The sequence below is a fragment of the Chroicocephalus ridibundus genome, chromosome 6, assembly GCF_963924245.1.
Source record: "Chroicocephalus ridibundus chromosome 6, bChrRid1.1, whole genome shotgun sequence".
Taxonomy (NCBI): Eukaryota; Metazoa; Chordata; class Aves; order Charadriiformes; family Laridae; genus Chroicocephalus; species Chroicocephalus ridibundus.
In genome coordinates, this window is record NC_086289.1 from 41,975,408 (window position 1) to 41,997,139 (window position 21,732).

A 21,732-nucleotide genomic window follows, 5' to 3' on the forward strand; every position below is an offset into this window, starting at 1 on the left:
TTGCATCAGTACGCCGGGCACCTTCATAGCAGTTGTTCCGGTCACAAAGTTTTCTGTACAAACTCCTCGCTGCCCAGATTTCTCTTAAGTAACTTCAGTAGGCCGGTGTCTGCACAAATGATCTTTTCTAAACACAGAACCTGCTTTAAAAAGTAACTGGTGTCTAAACTGTGCCTCCTTGTCCTGTCTTGACAGTGGGAGCAGGGTGGGTATGGACACTGAGATGGTCCCAGCTGGAATGGCAGCTCCCTACCCAGCCCCCTCTACCTCCATGTCAAAGAGCCTCGCTCCGCAGCCGTTATTTGGTTGTGCTGCTAGATGAGGTTTATTTAGTTTCATTTTCCCCGTCAAGTCCATTTTGACACGACAGCATGCAGCGACCTGCCTGCTGGGTTCGGTACCTGCTGCCTGCGCAGGCAGCAGCCCTGCCAGGCGTTCCTGCTGGGAACCCCCTCAAACACCTCCCGTCTTTGACAAGGCACAGGGACAGTTTCCCTTATGCCCTGTCCATCTGTGATGTCATTTCTCACTATATCCTACAAAATGAATGTATTCTCTTTCACAGAGGTTAAACCCTAGAGCACAGAGGCCAAGCACAAGCTCTGCAGTAACAGGATGTCCAGGCAGGGCATGGTAAAGAGGAAACCGTAGATCCAGGGGTCTCCCAGATTATCATCTGATAAGGGTAATTACCATCTGAGTTATCAAACAAGACAATGGACTAATCATCTTCCAGCAGAGAAAGATAAAGAAATATGTCATTGTACACTTAACTTCATATGTCATTCAAACAAAAAGACATAAATTAGGAGACAAGGGAAAAGAGAAACATGTTGTGTACAGAGAAAGTATTTTGGGGGACATTTTATGTTTTAGAGTCACTAGGTGTTACTACAACTGGAGCAAAAAAAGAGGAACTCTATTGGTTGGGCTGACACAGCCCTCTCAGAATTGAAGCAAGAGTCTGACCTCCAAAACTTGTGCAATGGTTGCCTGCGTGTCCCTTAGAAACCCAGTGAAGAAGGCTGCAGGGCCAGTGAGGACGCAGCCCAGGCCGGCAGAAGCCCCACAAGAACGGCGGTGGGACACCAACATGTCCTGGGTGTTGTGTGTGAGGATGGCTGCAGGCACCCTCCTCACAACCATGCCTCAAGCAGAATAAAAGCACCTCCCGCTTCAGTTCCTACTTCAAAATGATCTGAAGGAAAAAGTTTAAAGGGAAAACTCCGAGTGACAGGTCATCCTGTAACAGGCATGGCATTAGGGACATAAGTGAAAATATATTTAAAATTTCTCTTTGCCGTTACAAATGTGATAAATACTCTGAAAGATGACTTAAGTCTCTAGAAGAAACTTGTATTATGGAAGCCTCATAGAGGCTTCTAGCCCTCCCTCAGAGATGGGTTTCTTATGACATTCGGTATGGGCAGGAGAAGGTAACTCGTCAACTCAGCAACCATTTTTCCATTTTTTTTTTTTTTTTTTAAATCATTACTCCATAAAAGCAGCCACCCTGGCAGCCTGCTGCCTGCCCACGCAGCCCCAGGGTCCCTATAGAGGCCTGGTGCCTATAGGCAAGCAGGCGTATGTGACTGGAGGTGCGCAAACTGATGTGCACATACAGCCAGCAAGGACCACAGCATCGAGCTCAGCTCACACCAGCGCTTTCCTTCAGACCCCAGCTCCTGCTTGCGTAAGACTGAATCAAACAGGAATCTTTTGCTAAAGAAGAAAACAAACAAACAAACGAACAAAAGTCAGTTAAGAACGTAATTTAATTCAGAAATGGCTGAAAAAGGCCCTGGACTGCAGCCAGCTGTGTGGCTGGCGCTGGGTGGGAACCGCCTGGCTGATCCCTCCATCCTCCTGGATGCTCTGTGCCCGGCATGGTCCCACTGCGCCCGCAGCACCCCTGGGCTTCGTCCAGCCACGCTTCCAGCTGTGCTCCTGAAAGCAAAGCTGCTCTCTTCAGCATTTACTGCAAGGTAGCGCTTAAAGGATAACTACATTAAGGGATCCGCAGTGTCCTCCGCAGCCTGCCCCCGATGCGCTCGGCGGCTGCAGCCCGACTGCAGAACCCCCACCCGCCAGGGGCACGGGGTGCCGCCGCACCCCCGCCTCTCACACAGGTAAATAAAAATCACAGTGCAAATCCGTCTAGCTTGAAATATATCTCATGGCTCCATTCCAAATAGCCAGAATACAATGGTCACAAAATAAACCTCGTACTCTAAATTTTCCTTTCCTCTTTTTTTTTTTCCCTGGCCTTTTTTAAAGGCAGATACACAAGTTACTGCAAACACAGACTAAACACAATTACGATCCTAGAGAAGCTATTGGCTTCCTTAGGCTGTTATTTGTTCGACACTCATGAAACTCCAGTTCCCTGAAAAGGTCGGACATTAAATTTCAGTCTTGCTGATAAAGAAAGCAATCGTTACATCTCTCCTAACACAGCGCAACTTCTGCAGTAACGAACTTCCGCTTCTGCTTCACGGCAACATGGAGGCCATCGCTTTCACACCACAGTGCTCAAAGATTTAATTTTTTTTTTCTGTGTTAATGATATTATCCGCATGTGCATTTTAGTAAAGGTAATGTGCAAATTTCAGACTTGGCCCTCCGACTGCACTGTCCTTTTATTTTAAAGCCTCCTGCAACTATCAAGTGACAGTATTTTTGTTAAAAGCAATAAAATATTTTAAAGCTCTACTAGTCAACAAGCATACAAATGAGCAAAAAAACCACACTGCTAATTTCACAGCGAATAATTATGATGCGTGCTGTGTCCTTTGCGCTCTCAGTAAAGATGGTTTCTTTATCACTCCTCCGTCAGTGCTGGAGCCCAGCCGGCAGCGCCGGGGTCTGCTCTAACCTCCATGGGGAGCAGCGTGGTGCTCAGTCCGGCTGGACCCTGCCTGTGATCCAACATTGTGTTTAATCACAGAAAACTGGTGGGACATTCGCCGGCAGCAGCGTATGCCACGGCAGGAAGCCGAGGGCTCGCTCTCAGGGGATTAATACCATTTTAATTTCGCGTAGGTTTTACCGACGACCCTCAGGGAGCCGGAGCGGAGCCAGGGAGCGATGCTCTGGGGACAGGCACCCACCCGCCTCGCCCAGGGCTAGAGGGGACCCCGGCGCAGGGGGAGCTGAGGAAACACCCCCGAACTGCAGCACAACCATGGCGGGGGTGCCGCACATGAGCATCCCGCCCTGCCGCCCTCTGCCAACAGCACGGAACCAACCGTTACACCGACCTGGGGGCTCTTGGAAGCACGTGAAAACCTTTCTCTCAGCTTTTCCAGTGCAGCAAGCACCACGGGAGATTAATTGACAAAATAAGAGTAAAACCAGAAGACGAGAGAATGATGGACCCGCGCCAGGTTTGTCCCACGTATTCCCGGGTGCAGGTCGGTGCTTGCTCAGGGTCCCGGAGGAGCTACATGCCACAGGGGTCCTGCTGTGCCCCCAGCAAAGACCAGGAAGGGTCTGCTTTGGAATCTGACGGCTACTTTTAATACTCTTCAGAACTGCGGAGTTTTGTTACTTAAACTTTGCACAACAAAACCTTACATTTAGTGCTCATTTCTTCAACATATTATTTAAATCTTCCCTAACTTCTCTCAAACAGCAAGACCTACATGCCACAGTACGCGCAATGAAACGCAGACATAATAAACCTTTCTGAACAACTTACCGTGACCCACTAAAACGACCGCACACTATTCTGCTGCGAGTTTGCATGGCCAGCGAGGGACACAAAGTGGGGTAAAAAGGGCAATTCTTACCTGGGGGCCCTGGTGCGTGGGGTGCGTCGCAGCGTGCTGCAGCGCTCTGGCAGCGCGGCCACCGCCTCCTCCGGCAGCGCGCGGGGCTAATTACAACATGCTTTTCTTGCAACAGCAGGATGGTGGCCTAGCGAGAGGGGAAACGGTGAAAGGCCAAAAGAATTACGCTTTCCAAACCCTATAGGTCTAAGGATGTGAAATAAGCTATTCGCAGTAGCATACAGCAGTAACCATGGCGACGGGCTGTGGTTTGCATATATATTTTCTTAAAGAAGCAAAAATTACTTTCAGCTAATAAAAAAAAGAGACGCAAGAGGAAGTGCTTTTGCATTGCGGCCACATCTCCAGTTGCAGCGTGGCGCGCTGCCGGGGAGGCTCACGTCTCGGGCACAAATGCGCGGTTTGAAACAAGTTGGTGGAAGACGTCTTGTCTGCGCCCCGTTAATCTGCCCCTCAGCATCTGGCAGGGGGACGGGCTGGGGCCACTGGCCAGGCCATTGCCCGCCGGCCCTGGAATGGGGGCGATGGTTGGGGCGGTGCCCACGGGGCTCCCTTCCTGCTGCGCGCCGCAGATAACGGCAGCCCAGCCGGGGACGTTTAGACTCATTTTTGTCATTTCTTCTGCGGCCGCCACCATCTCTGGGCTTTCACAGCCCTTGCACCCCAAAGCCCTGCGGAGTGAGAGCTTGCCACACGCTGTGGAGCTTGCTAGAAACGTCCCTTGCTTGACCCAGGGAGCGAAACGCAATGTCCCCCAGAGTCACCAGTCACTGCCAGCCTCCATAAAACCACAGAGCAGGTCCCAGCCCAGGGCAGCACCTCGGCAGGAGCCATCGGGCCGTGGTGGGTGCGTGGGTGGTAGCTGGGGAGCAGCAGCACCGGCCCCGCTGCAGCGGAAACCTTGTCTGGCTTCCTCTCTGCTCGCCTGAGCCGCCTTCCCCACCAGTGCGGGAGGCTGTGCTGGCACAGGGCACGGTGCACAACACCTCAGCTTGCAAAGCAGCCTGGTTCTCTGGAGCTGCTTCCCTCAACTGCCCCCCAGGGCGTGCTGGAGTTGCAACCTGCAGGTAAATCAGCCTGGAAACCACTGCAAAGGGATGCTGCAGTCAACACTAGCAGTAATTATCAACAGGATTTCTTGTTATTCCCCTCCACTCCTCTACCAGTGCTTCCCTCTGCTACTGTCGTGCTGGCAGAAAGCTGGTGTCAAGGCACAGAGGTTCACCACCTCACCATACAGGATGTTACATCAGCTAACAGAAGGCTTCACAAGAGTTACTCAGCCCATCTCGTGGCACGTACCAGCTAACCCAGAGCTGGCAGAGCAGTGCACAGCCCCAGCCAGCCCCACTGCTCGGCTGCAGCACTGTGCAGTACCAGCAGCAAAGGTGGCTGCACCATGGACCAGGCAAGGTGTCCAATTTTGCACGGCTTCCTCACTGAGGTCGCTGCAAGAGCTGCCCTTTAGCCAAACGGTGTTTTTTCAGCCCTGGTCATTTATATTGGCATTGCTGAAGCCAGAGGTGGGGTGGGAATCATAGACAGGTTTAGGTTGGAAGGGACCTTAAAGATCATCTAGTTCCAACACCCCTGCCCTGGGCAGGGACACCTCCCACTAGGCCAGGTTGCTCCAAGCCCCATCCAGCCTGGCCTTGAACACCTCCAGGGATGGGGCAGCCACAGCTTCTCTGGGCAACCTGGGCCAGTGTCTCACCACCCTCAGAGTGAAAAATTTCTTCCAGCTGGTTAATCTAAATCTACCCTCATCCAGTTTGAAGCCATTACCCCTTCTCCTATCACTACATGCCCTTGTAAAATGTCCCCATCCAGCTTTCTTGTAGGCTACCTTCAGATACTGGAAAGCTGCTATAAGGTCTCCCCAGAGCCTTCTCTTCAGGCTGAACAATCCCAACTCATCCCTGTCCTCACAGCAGAGGGGCTCCAGCCCCCTGATCATCAAAGCTGGCAGGGACAGGCAGGACCAGTGCTGGGCCCCTGGTGGGGGCAGGAGGAAAGGAGAAGTTGCACCGGCACCAGGGCTCCCTTCTGTAACCGCTGCCAAACTCCTGCGCGGTGGGTGGGCTGGAGGGGGAGCGACAGCGGGGAAGGCTTCTTGCTGCAGGAGCAGCACTGGCCCTCATGCCTCTCCCTCAGCAGTGGCCCCCGAGGTCCTCCTGGTCTGGAGGGTTTTAAGCTTTTGCTGTTGGCTTGACTCTTTCAAAGAGCAGAGCATCGCAGAGAGCATCTCTCCAGGATCTGTTGCCAGGAAAGAACAGAAATAGGTAGAGTGCTTAGCACAGTATATTTGCTGCACTATGTTTACATTTGTTTTGCAGGCAGAGGGACTTTACTAATTCCTACAGGTTGAAGCAGCAAAAGCTGTTTTTTTAGGGAGTAGGATGCTCCACGTTTGATACTTTCACATCTTGTATGATACCACGTTTCACCTTTATACCTGGAAATTAGGAGATGATTTATAAACGAGGCTTTTTCCGTGTTAAAAGCCCAAACAACAGCTATTAATGAAATACACCTTCACAAGGACAAGTCTAGGAAATATTTTTAATGACTCACGAAGAGCATTTTGCGGGGCAGCTGTGGTTCAATGGCGTGTTTCAGGAGCGATGTCCCACCGTGCCGCTCTGAGCTGCTGTCCCTCTCCTCCTCCCAGCATGGCAGAGCAGGGCAGGGACACCCGCCCGTCCAGACAGTACAGACAGGCTCTCCTTCTGTTCGAAAGTGAATTGACTTGCTTGGCAGAAACCCTGCTATGGGCACTGTTAAACGGGGCCAGGGTTGTTTCAGCTGAGGCACAGGGTTGAATGAGATCAGACGCTGCTACCCTGACTGTCCACCTGCGAGTCCTTAACCCACAGCAGCTGCGGTGGGGAACATATTTAATCTTTAAGTGTTAATTGCTCTTTAATATATAGTACATTAAAATACATTAACTATTTAATGGAATTCATGCTACAGACATGCACTAAGCAGTGAATTTTTAAATGACTTATTTATACAGCTACCACTTGTTTGAGGTGGGGGATGAAGCCCAAGCCCACAAGCTTCACATGCATTCCTAGGTTTTACGATGAAAAAGATGAAGGAAGTTTACACTGCATAGGTCATATTTTATTTTTCAAAGTTACGGGTGTAAAACATGCGAGTCGCTGACCACGACTGCAGGAACAGGGCTGGCCGGAGGCGGCAGGGAGTGGGGAGGCGCAGCCAAGGAGGAGGGGGAGAAACACTGTCTGTCCCACACAGGGTAGCACCGGGGAGATTTTGTGGCCAATGCTAGAAGGCAGCGTGTGCCATCTCAGTACATATATTTACCAGCTAAGTGCTTCTCACAAGATGAAAGTCTCATAAATATTATTGCTCAATAATTGGTCTTGAGCCACCAGCCACAGGGAAGCAACTAAAAGAGCTGACAGTGGCCTGGTGCACCGGAATGATTTTATGTGATTTTTCAGCAACGTAAGGCTTTTCAATCCAATTTAAAATCATGCTTTTCTTCTCTCTTCAAAAGTACCCCAGTCACCCCAACTCTACCAGGACCATGTAGCGTAAGAGCACATTTGGTGTTAACTACATGTCCTGCGAGGCACAGGAGAAAAGTTTATTTTTGTCTGTTCCAAGGATAAAAATCTTTCCCTGCTGGGGTTTGCATCATTAGTTTAATCAACTGATGTAATTAACATAGTAAACAGAGCAGGAAAAACAGAGTTACCTTTTCCAGCAAAGCGTGATTCTCTCCTTTTGGTAACCATCAATCTTCCCCAAACAGGGAGTTCAAATGTAAAGCCAGATCCAGGACATCGCAGAGATCCAAATCTTGAGGCTTGATTTCAATTCCTAATAAATAACAAAATATGCATAAGTCGCAGAATGCAAATGATAAGCTGATTTGATTTTACAACACTCTTCTAAGAAATACCTGTTCCTAGTGTAGAATTTGGTGCATTTGTGCAAGGGCGTGGATACCGTGCGCGAGGGAGCTCCACTTTTCCCATCCAGAAGCCTTTTTCCAGGCAAAGCAGAGGCACGCGGGTCATTTCTCTGGGCTTTTCAGAGGTTCAGCAGCCTGGTCAGCGTAAAACCTCTGATGAGGGTGAAAGGTACCCAGAAATTTCAATCACAGAGATACAACAGATAAAATTTTCCCTGTGTGCCAGCTGCCCGTCCAGGAGTCCACACACCCTCGAGGTCTGCGTCAGAACGGCGGCATCCCCGGAGAGGGGTCCTGCTCTGGTCTGAAAATCACAGCTAAAATGGCAGAGAGGTTTTTGTCATTTGTTGTACAGTTCTTGCACTGTTGGGCATAGCATGTTAGCAAACATCCCCTTTTCTTCGCTCCTTGGGTAATTCACTTTAATAGGATATTAATGCACGGGCTTGTAAAATGTTCAGAGCAGAGCCAGCACGCTTTCCCTGCGGTGTCAGGTATGCAGCTGGGGAAGTCTTCACGCTGTGATGAATGAGTAAAACTGTTCGTTAGTTACTGATTAAAGATGAACTTGTTGACACGTTTTTGCTCAGGCTGTCGTTTGCTTTGCTGTGTTTCTTTCGCACCGAGCTGAAGGGTCGTCAACACCAGAGTGCTCAGGGAGATTTATGGTGGTATGTCGGATGACAATGCTTTCTACCTAGCTTTTTTCCTTTTTTTTTTTTCTTTTATTATTACTCCTAAAGAATTGTCCTAAGCCTGAGGTCTCTCTCAGGCCTTATTCCACAGATATTAAAACAATTAATTCCTTCAGAAGGGCTTTCTTCTCTCTTGAGCCTAAATCAGCTCCGCTGGGGGCTCACCAGGAGGACGACAGCAGAGACCAAGCGCGGTGTCTCCGTCTGCCTCCTGCATCTGCGCTGGAACAACATCTTTGCTGTTTGACAGCTCCCTGACGCTTCCTGCGTGTTCCCCGGGTGAAGTCACAGCCCTGCGTGTGACTTGTTGCTGTGGAGATGCCGATATCGCAAACGTGGGAAGGCGATGCCGGAGAGCAAAACAGTACACAAAAGCAGAGGAGCCGAGCAAAATACTTTCTTTCCCTGCAAACGTCGTTAGCAACGCTAACCCTGTGGAGGAAGGGTCTTCAGTTAGGACTGTGAACCAGCCTGTTCCTGAGGCTGTGCTGGGACCACCCGTGCCATCCCCAGGGCAGATGTCTGCACCCAGGGCTTGTGCGGCAGCAGCAGCAAGGCCACCGCTGCGTCACCGCGCCTGCCGCCTGCGCTCCAGGGGCTTGACATGATCTGGGCTTTTGGTTTGAAAATGCAAGTGTGCTGAGATGATCGATTCACAGTTCTTGTGACAAAGCTCTGAAAGAACTTCTTGCGTGGCACGGCAGCCACTCGAAAGGCCTCAGAGGAGAGGAGCGTGCGGTGCTGCGGGCTGTGCAGGACCGGGGGGCCATGGGGGTGACAATCCCTGGGCGAGCTTTGGCGCCTTCCCTCCTGCAGCAACCCTTCTGGGGAGCACTTCACCCCCCCGCCGAGGGCCATAAACTGACCCTGCCATTACAGGGCTGAACACGCATTACAATTCTTGGGGGCGTTCTGGTATTGTTCATTCTTACAGACCATTATTGTATTTTTAATTCTATTTGGGATGCCACTTCAAAAGAGAATCTGTGCGTTGGAAAGGCAGGCAAACATGACCTGAGGATTTACCAGGAAGCTGGGAGCCCAGCAGGTCTCGGGTCAAAGCCTGAAATGCGTACCTGGTTCAGGAAGGGTGGCTCTGCCGAGCCCCTCGGTGCGGGCAGCGGGAGCAGGGGGGCCGTGATGCTTGTGGCCCCCCCCGGTGAGCCAGGCCCAGCATCAGCACCCACTGCTGCCTGCGGAGGCAAAGACCCCAACAAACGCCCAGTTCAGCAGCCGTTGTGGTGACTGCTGGCAAAACCAGGGTGTGCGACCGCTCATGGCTTGTAAACAGCCCTGCATGACTTCATTTTTTGAGTCAATAATATGATTTCATAATTATGCAAATCATAGTGGCTGCAGAAGAGATGAAAAATTCATAAAGCAAACTGTTCTTCCAAACCCAAATATACTCCATAATGCTGAAATGCTGAAAGGCTCCAAGTTTATAATCAGTAATTTTTTACAGAGAATTTCTGCTTTTTGGGGCAAAATAGCTCTCATTAATACCTATTCTCTTTTTAAAAAAAACAAACAAACACCCAACATTTGAACAAGAACCAGAAATGTAAGAAATACCATCTATGTGCTTCAAGGAATTCATGTGTTATGAAGGATATAACGGGCACGTACAGTCACATATCACTCGCATACATGGGATTTCCCACTTAGGACACACACGATTCAACAGAACAGGACCTGAAAGGGAACAGCGTAGCCAAGAAGGAACAAGAGCTAAAACGAGATAATTCTCCAGGGAAAACTGTGCTAAAGTCATCAGGGATGCAGCCAGTTCCTGAGAGCCCCAGGTAGATCCGCACGGAAGTCCCACTAACACAGGAAAAAAAAAAAAAAAAAAAAAAAAAAGAATCTTTGTAAACCCCACAGAAAATCATCAGAAATGCTGATTTGCGCAGCAAACCCGTGCAGGTGCGCTGTAGCCTGGTACTGGCCTGTGGCCACTTTGTTCCTGGGAACACACAACGTCCCACCAGCCACTGCTGTCACAAGCCTCATTTGTAAACCTCCCGACTTCAGGGAAAGCTCTGCAAATTTCTTGGCTAAAAGGAGCCAGGAAGGCACACCGCAATGTATATAACCCCCTAAAAATATCAGTGCTCTCCTATGAGGGAATTTATAAAACTGGCCAACACCTTCCCAAGCTGGTTTGCTCTGTGATAAACAAGCTGGGCATCCACTCTACTTCTGCTTCAGCAACAGCACACGTGGGGCTGAGCAGAAACAAAATATACAGAGTTCCCTCTCTTTCTCTTGTCAATATTCTGGTATACAGTCCCACCAGTGTACATCTCACCAAGTGGCATTTCCATCACCAATATCATCCATAGTTAGAAGCATCAGGATTGCACAGTACGAAAATGTTTATACGCTGAACCTGACTCTATAGTACGAGCTGTATTTGTGCTCATGTCCTTTGAAAACAAACTTCATTCCAGTTTTGTACGCGTTACTGTTTGTTAATTGCAGGAGGCTAATCTGCATTTTCGTTCCTTCCTTTCTCGTTTCACACTGTTAGCAGAGGAACAAAGAACCACAGAATCCCAGGTTGGAAGGGACCTCAAGGATCTTGTGGCCCAACCCTTCTTGGCAAAAGCATGGTCTAGACAAGGTGGCCCAGCACCCTGCCCAGCTGAATCTTAAAAGCATCCAATGATGGGGAATCCCTCTATGGGGCTATGACACGCCAAAACCTTTTAAAAATTAGCGTTTCCATTGCCCTGGAGACGCCTTGCATTTTCTGACACTCAGTGTCTGTGCTTTTGATGAGCTGGTAAAGCCTTAATAACCTTTTGCCAAAGGGAACAAACTTTGGAGTACACCTGGGAACGGCAAAACGCCCAAATTAGTCTATTTCTAGAAAAAGAAAATAGGATCATGATTAAAATACTTTGTACTGTAAAAATGAGATTTCTAATAAGATTTTTATACAGCAATCACTAAGAATTCAGGAGACAGTTAAATGCTTCACTTCCAAAGGGCATGGGGCAGACCTGGATGTTGCTGGAAATCCAAGTGGAAACCTGTGTTATCTCCAAATTTTAGTGATGACAGAAGTCAAAATTGCTCATCCCCACCCAGGATTTGTTGTGGAGCGCCGACGCCGGGTTCGATTTCCGTTCTAGATTTTTTTACCAAGGCGGGAGCCCTTACCAAGGCCCAGAAAGCCCCTCTGGAGCAGGTACACCATCCCAGCACTGGGAGCTGCCCTGCTCCGGTGGGATGGGCTCAGTGCCTGCCTGGATCTGGCACTGGCGGCTCCTCAGACCCTTGGCCTCTCACTCCAGGGGAGTCCCAGCACTTCCCAGCACCTCTTTCCCTACGGCCAAACCCAGTCCTGGCACCTCAAACACAAAATGAGGGATGATGCCGCTGACGGTGCAGAGCTGTGGGGTCATCCAGACCAGTCTGGGGACGTCCCAGCCTGCTGAAGCCATCAGGCAGGTGAAAGGAAAAACTACCTTTAAATATTGCAAAAAATTGCTCGCCCACATAAAGGATGAAATAGTCACCCATGCTTTATCTGCTCAGATAAGGAGCAACCAAAGGCACATGGAAAGCACGTGCACTGATGGCACGGAATAGCGAGGGAAGGAGAGGAGCCCTGACACCGCGCTGCGCACAAAAGCCACGCCATTAAATCTGGGGATTTCATCTGTGGGATAGGAATGGTGATGAATGACAACAGGGCGGGAAGGAAGCTAATATATTAAGCTGAGGCTACATGTTCAAGTGCTGATCTAGTAAAATATAAAACGGAGAAAAAAAATCCATTTGGAACTTCCTGAAATCTACTGTTTGTCCAGTGAAAAAGGAGAAATCCAGGCCATTTCCATCAGAACAGAACAACTAATCCTGAGATGCTGTTTTCTTTATCTGTGTTGAAGGGTTTTCTGCTCTGCATATGCTTTGACACTTTCTTATTAAAGCTGACATTTGTCTGGCCAGACACCTGACCCTGTCCTTTTCTTCATTTTTCTGAATTTTGGTCAGGTCTTTAGCTCTATTTTAAAAAATAATGATCTCAAAAGTTTTCAGAGGCAGGAGCATTTTATTTTGTTTGAAAAGAATGAGGACGCTTTGATTAATTTGTAAAGGGTTATCTGAATTGGAGGAAATGTGGGAAATATATGGACAATCTCTTTTCTCCCTAGTTAGGAGATAAAGTATCCTCTCTCCTGATTTTCATCCCAGTGTTTTGAGGTAACAGCTCTGCCTTCCTGCTGTAAAGCGTGTCGAACAGATTTGGGATGGGAACAAAGGTCTCTTCCCTGATATGGGAACCAGTAGCAGGATCCTAATAGTTTTATATTAAAACCCAATGTAATTTATAATAATAAACTGGGGCTGAGAAAGACCCTCTTGTACCTTCTTGTGCTGTTCAGGCAAATTTCCTATTTTCCATGAGAAACTGGGTAACTCAAGCGCAGATGTGCGCTGGCCGTGAGTCACACCATGGGCACATCGGCTCTGCTGTCAATGGGCAGCAGCGAGAGCACCTCCATTTCCCCGAGCTCCATCTGATATAGAATAATTTAGGTCAGAGAAGACCTTTAAGATCATTAAGTCCAACCACAAGGAGGAGGAGGGGGAAGATGCTGGCTCAAGGAAGTAAAACACAGAATCCCAGAATATGGAAGATGGGCAGTATATAAAAGCGAAGTACACCAGGTAAAATGACTGATACTTATTTGGCTTCTGTGTTTCATGTTTTTTCCCTTCTGAAGTTAAATCCCAAACAATGTTGATAGCCATTAAAGGCCCTTCTGCTGGTTTTGGGTTTGTTTTTGTTTTGTTTTGTTTTTTGTTTCCTTGTTTTGTTTGTTTGTATTTTTTTTTTTTTTACTAAATGCATCCAGGCATAAAATAATAGATAGTTTTAAAGTGTGAGCCAGCGAGTGCTTGCAGAGCAGGCTGACAAATCCTCCAAACAGTCGATTTCTTACAATCTGTTTATACTCAAGACTACTTTGCTCCTTGGGCACGTGCCAGCATAAGCATGGCATCAAAGATAGGCAAGCCAGCTGGGCTCCCATGCATTTCATTCTTAATACAGGCAAATATCTTTATTTCACCTTCTAATTAACTTGATTTTGTGAATCTGGAACCAGAAGTATTCTCATTTCAAATCAGGAGCAGTATACGGTGCTCCATTAATGCTAAGTTACTGGACTGGTAAGGCTACCAGTTCATCTCCCACCCTGACCTTCTGTTTAGTGAACCACCTTTATTTTTCTTCAGTATCAAATGCTGGCATAAGACCTATGACACAGTTAATTGTCACTAACAGCTTTGCTGTTTGACATTACTTTTAAAAATCTCATTCCATGCCATGGTGTCCTGGTTTGAGGAATAATCATAGAATCATAGAATTGTTGAGGTTGGAAGGGACCTTTAAGATCATCGAGTCCAACCTTTAGCCTACCCTGACAAGAGCCACTTCTAAACCATGTCCCTCAGTGCCCCATCTACCCTTTTTTTAAACACCTCCAGAGATGGTGAATCCACCACCTCCCTGGGCAGCCTATTCCAATGTTTAATAACCCTTTCAGTGAAAAAATGTCTCCTAATATCTAATCTAAACCTCCCCTGACGTAACTTGAACCCGTTTCCCCTCGTCCTATCACTTGTCACCAGGGAGAAGAGGTCAGCCCCCATCTCTCTACAACCTCCTTTCAGGTAGTTGTAGAGGGTGATAAGGTCTCCCCTCAGCCTCCTCTTTTCCAGGCTAAACAACCCCAGCTCCCTCAGTCGTTCTTCATAAGGTTTGTCCTCCAGCCCCCTCACCAGCTTTGTAGCCCTTCTCTGGACACGCTCCAACACCTCAATGTCCCTCCTGTAGCGAGGGGCCCAAAACTGAACGCAGTACTCGAGGTGGGGCCTCACCAGTGCCGAGTACAGGGGGATGATCACTTCCCTAGTCCGGCTCACCACACTATTCCTGATACAAGCCAGGATGCTGTTGGCCTTCTTGGCCACCTGGGCACACTGCTGGCTCATATTCAGCCGGCTGTCAACCAACACTCCCAAGTCCTTTTCTGTTGAGCTGCTTTCAAGCCACTCTGCCCCAATCCTGTAGCGCTGCATGGGGTTGTTGTGACCCAAGTGCAGGACCCGGCACTTGGCCTTGTTGAACCTCATACCATTGGCTGAGATATTCGGTCTCAGTATGCTACAGGCCTTCAAAATGCTATTTTCCCCCTAAGATTCACAACTAGTTTCATTTCTCCTAAATCCCAAGGACTTCAAGAAGTGGATCACCAGGCTGAAGTGTTTATTATCTCCTGAGGAATACGAGTTTGTTACTGCAACAATTCTGACAATGCCGACCTCTCAAAGGACGGACTTCTTGCCAATGCAGTGATTTAAGCCTTGTTCACACGAGACAAACGCAGATGCCCAATATAGCAGAGTCATAGAATTTTAGGAATGAGAAAAAGTTTATCTCCATTTGCTAAAAGGAAGCACGCGCTGTCGCTTCCCGACACATTTTCTGGAGCTCTGTCGCAGCCTTATGTCAGCAGGTCGCTGCCAATGGCGTCACCCTCCTTTTTTCCGGGCGATCCTTCTACAGGGCAATACACCACCATGGATCTTTTCTGCAGATTTTCAGGTCTAGGGCTTTATTTAATTTTCTTTTTCAATTCTACCTGTTATCATCCCACTGCCTGGCAAAGTGCCAGCATAACTCCCTTCCCTCCCTGCTTTCCATACCCTCCCTGTTCTTTCAGAGCAATATCACATTCCTGCCCGTACCGACTCAGCCAAATTAAATATTAACTCCTGGAAGCGCTCCTCGTTTCTCTCTCTCACTTATCTTCTGGGCAAGGCTCCCCCCAAATTCTGAAGTTTGCTGGTATCGCAGTGCCTATTACTGACGGCTGGTCCTGGGTGCCGTGCAGCAGCTTCCCGGAGGAAGGCTTTCCCTTCCCAGGAGAGCCAGAACTACCCTAGCTTCCTCGGCGGCTGTGCTGTGCTACACATGGGTGTCTAACCTGCTGCTTACCCCGACACCACTCGTGCCAGGTTTCTCTTTTGCAAGGCACAGTCATGGTCACAGCTAGTCGCCAGCGGGCACAGCTGGGGGTTCTCACAGCAGGTTTTAGTTTCTGTCCGTGTCGCTTCCCCCCGCCCAACTCACAGCCCGGCATTAGGTTTGTGGTCCCTACCGCGCTGTGTCATCTGATAGCATAATTGTCTTTCCCTTCCACATCCTTAATGATATTAAAGGTGATTTGACTTCACCTCACCCCTTTGACATCATAGCGAAGGAATATTTATTATTGACCTCCTTTAATAATCCTTCATCGTTTCTATAATTCCACACAGAATTGTCTCTTTGATACCACTTTATAAGGCATATTATCAAATAGTCTATCAGTCTATAAAGGCAACTTCACCATAAACCCACCAGGTTGTAACTTCCATCAAGAAGCTCACTCTCTCTCTGGCTTCTCTTATTTCTTCCCTTTCTTCAGCAGGGAGACTAGAACTGAATTTACTGCAGAAGGAAATTATTTTTCTCCTCCAAGGTGGTAGACACAACCCCCTGCAGTAAGGTTTCTGGAAACGACCAAAACCACAGCTAATGTTTTCAAAAGTCACTAATCCTTAACAAATTGAGAAACACGTCATCCAGCCAGAAGTTTCACATGGGTTCTCCCCTTGTGCTTCTTCAGTATTGAGCAGCTTATTTTGTGAGGGGTTATGTGCATGCTACACTGGTTTCTAATTAAATACAATAGTAAAGCAGAGGGTCATTAGCGTGCTATGTGCGTAAGAGCTTTCCTTATTCTCCTAATCCCGTATGGATGTATTCATCCACATCTGGCACACCAGCCCCGTGCAGGCAGTAGCTCAGGCTGGTGTCCCGGGCTGCAGCGGGCAGAGAAGCCACCAGGCCGGTCACAGCCTGACCCAGCCACGGGTACCCTAGTCTGATGCTACCAACCTCCTCCTCTGGACAGAGGACACCCTGCAGGCAACGAGAGCCCTTTGAAGCCAAGCATCATGCCAGCATTAAGTTAGAGGATTTCCACCGCTTACAACAGGCTTTGGCAAACTTCACGAACAGACATTTTCATTTACCCTCTCTAAAAACACTTGAATTCTATCGAGTTTTAAATCCCAATTCTTAACAAAACAGTCTATGACAGTCCCCCCACAGTAAATTAGATCAGCATAAATAACACTGTTTTCAAACCGGTATCAAATCTGTAACAGTTTTAAAATGTTTACTGGAAGTAGAAATACTTGGCATTGGAAGCCAACCAGAAGTAGAAGCAACTCTGATACCTTCATCTACAAAATAAGTATCTTCAAAAAGAAAACAACTAAGTGTTGAGTTTTTAAATATAGATGTCCATTAATCTAACTCTTTACATTTTATGACCCTTTATTGCCAGACAAGACATAGTTTCCCAAGCCTTAGTATAAACAACACTTTTGACAGCCACTGAACAGCTCTTGTCTGTCTAATGAAAAAGCCCAGCAGATATCACAAATATCTCTTTACTCACCCCTGACCAACCGTCATTTCTATATGCCAAACTCATCCCTCCGGTATTCTGAATTTTCCTTCACAGGCCAAAACCCAGTACTCTTTCTTTTCTACCTAAATACAAATAGACATGTATGCTATTTCACAGTTAAATGTCCATAGGACTTGCACAAGTGGCCTTTCACCTAACGATAAAAACCTGATATTTTATCATGTAAACATTTCCTTTGACCTTATTTCACTCCCTCCAAAGAGCCCAAGTGCCCAGTTCATATACTAGGAGCACACAACGGCATTTACTGTAACAGCAGAAAATGTCCTGTAGCCACTTTAGTAAAAGATAAAATAAAATAGGATTTGGGAACTACTACTGGTAACAAATCTCCTCTGTGAGCGAGCTGTGGAACAGACATGGTAAGTGAGGTTTGCCCTTCTCCCTCAGAGCGTTCATCTCCCTCCAGCCCCCGCGCCATGCACCTTTGCCATGAGCCTGGTCAACCACAGGGGTTAATTTGGGGATCGCCCTGATGCTCTGCTGACTACCCTGCCCCCAGGGACACATGCTGAGACTGAGCACAGACAATATTCTGCCCACACCTCGCCCCCCCACCAGAGCTCTTTCACCTATTTTCCCCCAGGAAAAATACTATTTATGCCAAATTATTATAACAATGCAGCAGTTTCAACTTCTTATTTGTCCAAAGCGTTGCACTTTAAATGACTCCAGCTTGTTAGTTTGAAATGAAGGAGACTGAATTAAGCAGAGATCATGCAGGAATTCAAATCCTGGACATGAACCGTTCTGAAAACCCACAGTAGGCAATAATGCAGAAATTCAGAAAGAAAAAAAATTAAAAAAAAAAAAGTTTCCCTTTCTCTTGCCTGCTTTGGGCCCACAGCAGAGACCCTGGCTGTCGGGGCTGTGTGGCCGGCTGGAGAGACAACGTGGGGCAGCCTCAGCCCCGCAGGCAGCCGGCAGCACCCTGCCCGCACCCTGCCTGCGCATCCCCATCAATAGCTGTCCCAGCAGGCAAGGTGTACCCACCTCCCGCATCCCCCCAGAGCATGCTGGAAAACCAGCAATCCCCCTCCCCATGCCCTGCTGCGTGAGCACGCCCCTGCAAGGGGAGCACCAGCAAACCTTCCCAGGGCACCTAGGAAGGTTTTGCTCTGCATTTCATACCTGCACCAAGCGATGGAGTCTCCTTCTCTGGAGATAGTCAAAACCCACCCAGACACAATCCTGCCCAACCTACTTTGGCAGGGGAACCACACTAAAGAATCTACAAAGATCCCTTTCAAACACCCCCCCACCCCAGCGTTCTGAGATTCGGTGATGCAATTTAGCAGAATAGCAATCAGCTGGAGCAAATAAAGAATTGCACCTGAGGGACAGGCCTACAGACCTTTGCTAAGTGTTTTGTGAAACAAGCAAGATTCCATTGCGTGCTCCAGCAATTAAATCATGCTTTGGCCTTCAGCTCGAGTAGAGGCATCAAATAGTTTGCCAGCCATATTTAGAAACGAAGAAATTCTTTGTAGAAAGACTGTAGCCAGCTACTTATTAGTTGCTTTTAATATTTAACTGAAAGCGTGTATGCTGCTGTGCTAACAGAAGCAATAAACTCTGATCTGTGTGAAAGCTCTGGCATTTTGGCATTTTATCAAAGTATTTCCTTTGGTTCGCAAAAGGGTTTTATATATCTGCAATCCAAAGCAATGGCATTTTCAAAGTATTTTGCTGCAAAACTGCCAAGTTGCACAAGTGGAAGTACACGGTAACTCTTCCTTTATACAGCAATTTCAGGAATGGAGATGTTTTTAAAGGATCATAATCTAAAGGACAACTCCCATTTTTCCCCCGACATCTGTTACAGCAACATCAGCTGATTAACATTCGCTTGCCAGAGTGGCATTGGCTGGATTCACCGCTGAAATGCTGAGACCTCTTAATATTGCTGGCTCACTTTAACACTGTCAGGAGCAGAATGGCTCCAAAATAATACACAGCCTTTTGCGTGTAGTCACGCTAACAGTACATACATAGATGGGAAGTCCATGACAGGGAGCACAGTTCCTCTCCTGCCAACGAGGAAGATTAAAATTAGAGGAAGATTAAAATTAGAGGAAGATTAAAATTACTTTCCAAAGTCAGGTTTTGTTTTGATTGTGAACATGGAGAGTTATTGCAGGTTAGCCTACACATACACTTAAATAATTACATTATAATGAGCGTAGCAGACATGACTTTCTGTGCCCCACATATTTTCAGCCAAATAAAGAGAATGCTATTTTTCACACTTTTCAGCAAGGGATTTCACAGCTCCGGCAGCAGCAGCGCCCCAGCTCCAGCCAGGCGCCTCGTGACGGTGACATACGCATTTTTGTACACCGGTATTTCGTTTCGCACCCCTTCTGCCAGCTCCGGCAGAGCCAAAGGCCGCTTCACTCCCCTTTTTAGAATGCCAGGCCCCCGCGCCAAGAGGGAGATGCTGTTCCTCTCCTTTTAAGGCCGGCTGCATGGCCCGGGCCCCGGCCGGCCGGAGGCTGCTGGGGTGCGCGAGCAGCGGCAGCGCGCCGGGCAGGAGCAGCGCGGAGCAAACCACCAACAGCTGCTCTGCCAAAGTGCTGCAAAGTCCCTGTAACTGCTGCTGGAGGTGTCATTTGGTCGTGGTTTAACCCCAGCCAGCAGCCAGGACCACACAGCCACCACAGAAAAGCAAGAAGAAGAGGGAGAAAAAGAGGGGAAAGAGAAAGGGAAACCCTGCCCCCTGTCTCATGGGTTGAGATAGACGGTTTAATAGAACAATAACAGAAAAGGAAAACAACAACAACAGCCGCAGTAGTAGTAGTAATAATAATAATAATAATAATCACAGAATGGTCGGGGTTGGAAGGGACCCCTGGAGATCATCTAGTCCAATCCTCTGTCAGAGCAAGTCACACAGGAACGCGTCCATGCGGGCTTTGAATGTCTCCAGAGACAGAGACTCCACCACCTCTCTGGGCAGCCTGTGCCAGGGCTCTGCCACCCTCAGGGTAAAGAAGTTCCTCCTCCTGTTTAGGTGGAACTTCCTATGTTCAAGTTTGTGCCCGTTACCTCTTGTCCTGTTGCCGGGCATCGTCAACATCCTCCTGACACCCATCCTTTAAGTATTTATAAGTCACTCCCACCTCCAGGTGAACAGGCACTGTCCCAAGCAGTGATCATGAGCACCCACATGCCCCGGCCAACCCCATTTACATACCGAGCTTGACATCTATGATATAAAATATTCGATTATTTTTTTTATTAATAATGGTTGGGAATACATTAAGATGAATAATAGTCTTAAATATTGTGAATGAAAGAAGTGCTCTAAATCAAAGAACATTTTGCTTGAGTGATATTTAGATTAGACATTAGGAAGAAATTCTTGACTGTGGGGGTGGTGAGCCCCTGGCCCAGGTTGCCCAGAGAAGCTGTGGCTGCCCCATCCCTGGAGGTGTTCAAGGCCAGGCTGGATGGGGCTTGGAGCAACCTGGTCTGGTGGGAGGTGTCCCTGCCCAGGGCAGGGTTGTGGAACTAGGTGGTCTTCAAGGTCCCTTCTAACTCAAACCATTCTATGATTCTATATACATGGCTTGTCAATCCCCAAATCTTTATTAAAACTACTAGAAAACTTGATATTTAAGAAGGCGGCTCTGTGCTCTTTGACAATGGCAGGGGCAGCACAGCTGGCAGAGCTTTGGTTTGTCTGCTGTAGATACAGCCATTATGGTAAAGACTTGAATTGCAGAATCTCACACTAAGTATTCTTATTGAGGTAATGAAAAATCTTCTTCTTGGAAAACATGCTCTGTGCAAGCTACAGAGGGCTGCATGAGGATGCAGGGGAATTTGTTGACTGCGTCACTGCAGACAGTAAATTACTCTCCAATTACTTGTAATTAGAAGTTACAAGACATCGCCATAGTGATAAGTCCCTAAATGACAAGCAGTCAGAGCTCTATACGTGCTGGACACCATTTCTGAGTTTCAGAGGAGTGAATTGACTTTTCCTATAGGTCAGAGGGTCCCTCTGCGCCAATGAAACGTGTTGCCAGGTACAGCAGTTCTTCTCAGCAGCTCTTCACAGACCCTGCCCTGAAAAAGGCTGCCAAGCATAACAAGAGTTAGCAGCCTGGCTTTGGGGTCTTCCAAATTAAAATAAAAAAAATAAATCTATGTTAAAGCTGATGTTTTGTCATAGCAGTAGTAGACGGCAACAGTCCTTGTTGTGCAAATATGCTACACCACATTAAAAGCATAAGAAAGGCAGAAAGAGAGAAAGGAAAAAAAAATTAATTCTGATTCTGAAGAGCGCAGCAGTGGATCCCAAATGCTCTGGAGGAGGCTGTAGACGTACTTTCATTGTGGGGTTGTCAGCTCCAAGCCCACCTGGCCTTAGCACAGGATATTTTTCCCAACGGCATTTCCCAGCTCAGAAGAGCATCCTCCGGGGCACCGCGCCCAGCCAGCCCCTTATCCCTGAGGCACGGCTCCGCAGGCAGGTGTGGGAGCACACTTCTCCAGCCACTGGCAAAGGGTGTTCTTATAAACAACAGTAATGCAAACAGCACATGCTCCACTCCGTCTTCTGCACTTACCATCATCTAGAGACAAAAATGATCATTCAGCCTACAGAACCAAGTGGCAAGGGCCCCCAAAGTGAAGGGGGAGAAACTGAACTGTGAGGAAGGCAGCAGCATGTGGGAAGGGATAACTCTCCGCCGTGGGATCTGGATTCATTGTGGGAGGTG

The 21,732-nt window shown here is 48.0% G+C and overlaps 1 protein-coding gene and 1 long non-coding RNA gene across 4 annotated transcripts in view; both read right to left on the bottom strand.

The window, feature by feature from the left end:
* Nucleotides 1-4,459, bottom strand: part of MBNL1 (muscleblind like splicing regulator 1) — a 112,267-nt gene extending 107,808 nt beyond the window's left edge. Inside the window, exon 1 of one of the 2 annotated variants that reach the window (XM_063339952.1) lies at nt 3,792-4,459. The gene's annotated coding sequence lies outside the window, so the exon portion shown is untranslated. The remainder of the gene's footprint in view (nt 1-3,791) is intronic. The other variant, XM_063339942.1, reaches the window with a different exon arrangement.
* Nucleotides 4,460-5,471: 1,012 nt separating this feature from the next.
* On the bottom strand, nt 5,472-17,106 carry LOC134517926 (uncharacterized). Of its 2 annotated transcripts, XR_010071763.1 has the most exons (4): nt 16,970-17,106; nt 7,522-7,646; nt 6,366-6,670; nt 5,472-6,047 (listed from the first exon to the last, which is right to left on the bottom strand). It is a non-coding gene; the product is annotated as an uncharacterized LOC134517926 (long non-coding RNA). The 2 variants fall into 2 exon arrangements; XR_010071762.1 differs by having other exon boundaries at nt 5,472-6,670.
* Nucleotides 17,107-21,732: the final 4,626 nt, after the last annotated feature.